Genomic DNA, 2,783 nt, shown 5'->3' with positions numbered 1-2,783 from the left:
TAATGCGAGCTCTGGTGGCCTAGTGGCAGGAAACTGCACTGCAATCCTAGAGGTGCACGGTTCAAATCCACCAGATGCTCTGCTGAAGAAGGAGGAACAATCGCCTCCTGTACCAGTCAGATCCGATTTGACGGTACACACATAAAAAAAAAAAAAAAAGCTGATCGCAGCCCAATCTGGAACCTTTTGAAGCAAAACTGTCCTCACGAAGTGATACACCTTTTCAATGACCATGTGTGTTTGGGAAACTATGAAATCCACGATGGGATGAACCTGGAGCTTTATTACCAAAAAGGCAGGATTCCTTCTCTAACCCTTCCCTTTTCCCTCACCACTATCTCACTGATATGGATGTTGTTGTTGTTGTTTTTTCAGACCCAAAATGTTAAGATTTTATTTACAAAGCTTCTTTGTTGTACAGAAAGTAAAAATGCTGTTACAATCTCAGAGTAACTGGTAGCCAAAAATGGTTGAGATTCACTAATCACAGCTACCCACACTACAGCAAGAGTCTTACACAAAAACCTAACAGCGCTTACAATTTTGTTGGGGCAAAGTCCCCACACTTGGTGGTGAAATTCCAAGAGGGACTAAATAGGAAGGTGGATTGTCACAGGAACTATTCTTTGGCTCTTTGGGTGGGTGGGTGTTCTGGGGTTTGTATCACAGTTATCTTTTATTTATTTATTTTTAAACAGCTATCAAATCCGTATCAGCAGTCCAACCAACACTGAACAGTTCTTTTTTTGTGAGTTATTTGGGGTCTTAATCATCTTCTGCTTCATTATCTGTTTCTTTCTTCCTCTTCTCACCTTTCCCACTCTCTTCCTCATCTTCTTCATCAACTTCTCCACCATGGCCATATTCTTCTTCCTCCTCCATGACTTCTTCATTTTCTTCTCCTTCCACATCTTCCTCTTCACCCTCTTCTTCATAAAAATCGTTCTCTTCATCCTCCTCATCCTCTTCTTCATCCTCCTTTTCATCGTCCACACCATCCACCTCAGCATCTGAGTCACGGGCTTCCTGGTCTTCTTGGTCATGGCCATCCAGATAGGTCAGCTGGGCAGGAGCTTGAAGACGCTCTCTCGGTAATCACTCAAGTTAGTAACTTCACAGTTAAACAGATCCAGGCTTTTCAGATTCTCCAGTTTATTCAAGAGCTCCAAGGTGCTGATAGCCTTCAGTTTATGTCCACACAAGTTTAGGTGCATGAGGTTTGGAAGTTTTTCTGCTAACATGTCCAGATCTCCAAAGATTCTATTTTTCACTGAATTCAAGCTTTTTCAATTTTAGTAATTTGGGGAGATTTGAAAAGGAAATCAAGCCTACATTTATTAAATTGAGCAACTCTAAGTTCACAAATTCAGCTGTTAAATCTGCATTTTTTCCATCATTTGACTTGCAGTTGTTCAGAACAAGTTCTTGGACAGCCGCTGGGGTCTGCGGATGCTTATTTTTCAAAGTATTAATACGAGCTTGGATGACGGGGGGGGGGGAGAAAACCCTAGACATCGCACTGGCACATTGTTCAACAAGGTGTCAGAAGATGAGCCCTTGAGGTTGGAAGGCATTCAGGATACAACTGGAGAAGTGCCTCCTCAAAGCAGAGTAGAACTTAATGGCATGGATGTAATAAGCTTTCATCTAATGAGGAACCCTCATTTCCTGATGTGGCGAGTCGCAAAATGAGAAACAGTTGCAAACATCCACTAATAACTAGAATGTTGAATGTGCAAAACTAGAATGTTGAATGTACAAAGTATTAATCCCAGAAGGTGTTAAAAACGAATGGAAAGCGCAAAGACTGATATCCGAGGCATCGAAAGACCCCAAACTAGGCTTTTCCCAGACTGGGCGCAACCCCGAGCAACTCACACCAGATCCACTCGCTGCAATCACAAGAGGCTTTATTGACGAAGCTTCGGGACGACTTGTATCTCACGCAGGAGACAGGGAAGTCGACCCCGAGCCCAAAAAAAGCAAGGGAATTTATACAAGGTCTAGGGGTTCTTTGGCGTGGAATTAGCTCATTGGCTCTTTGGAAAAGGAGAAGTTCCATTTTAGGTCAGTTACCTGCTGTTGACGTTAGTTAAAATATGGTTTTTGCCAGTAATTGTTTGTTCAGTTTGTGGTCAGCTAGTTCCTGGAACATAAACATTCACACAAGATCAAAGGTATAGGTTCTTACAATACTTGGGTGTGGGGACATTGTTTAAAAAATTTTCCTTTCATTCCCCACTTCTTTTAGTACAAGGTTCTAATCATAAAACTAGGAATCTCTGGAGGCAGTATCATTGCAGTCAGGTTCTCTCATATTTTGATATTGTTGTCTTAGAACTATTAATTGAACAGTACTGATGCGATCTTTAATAAAGGTAACAAGCTTATTTATAATACAAGGCCCAACTCGTAACAATATAAACAAGAGTATTAAAGGACCTATAAGGGTAGATACAAGAGTAGTTAACCATGGGGACTTATAAAATAAGCTCTCGAACCATGTTTGCTGAGATTCTCGGTCTCATTTTCTTTTGTCTAACCTTTCCCTTAGCTTTTGCATGGAGTCTTCTATTACTCCTGAATGGTCAATATAAAAGCAACATTCTTCTTTTAGCACGGCACAGAGACCCCCATCTTTGAGGAACAATAAGTCTAGTCCTCTTTTATTCTGTAAGGTTACCTCAGATAAGGAGGTCAGGGATTCTTTTAGTCGTGTAATTGATGACTCTAAAGCCTGAAGATCCTCGTCTATGGCTGTTTTTAACTCATGGTATTGTTGT

General features: G+C 41.1%; 1 pseudogene; it reads right to left on the bottom strand.

Annotated features, from left to right (window-relative positions):
* Positions 1–765: 765 nt before the first annotated feature.
* On the bottom strand, positions 766–1,515 carry LOC102871244 (annotated as a pseudogene).
* Between the last annotated feature and the right edge of the window lie 1,268 nt (positions 1,516–2,783).

The sequence above is a fragment of the Elephantulus edwardii genome, unplaced genomic scaffold, assembly GCF_000299155.1.
Source record: "Elephantulus edwardii isolate Elephantulus edwardi_28Jun2011 unplaced genomic scaffold, EleEdw1.0 scaffold00116, whole genome shotgun sequence".
NCBI classification, from domain to species: domain Eukaryota; kingdom Metazoa; phylum Chordata; class Mammalia; order Macroscelidea; family Macroscelididae; genus Elephantulus; species Elephantulus edwardii.
This window is presented reverse-complemented; position numbering and strand designations above follow the sequence as displayed.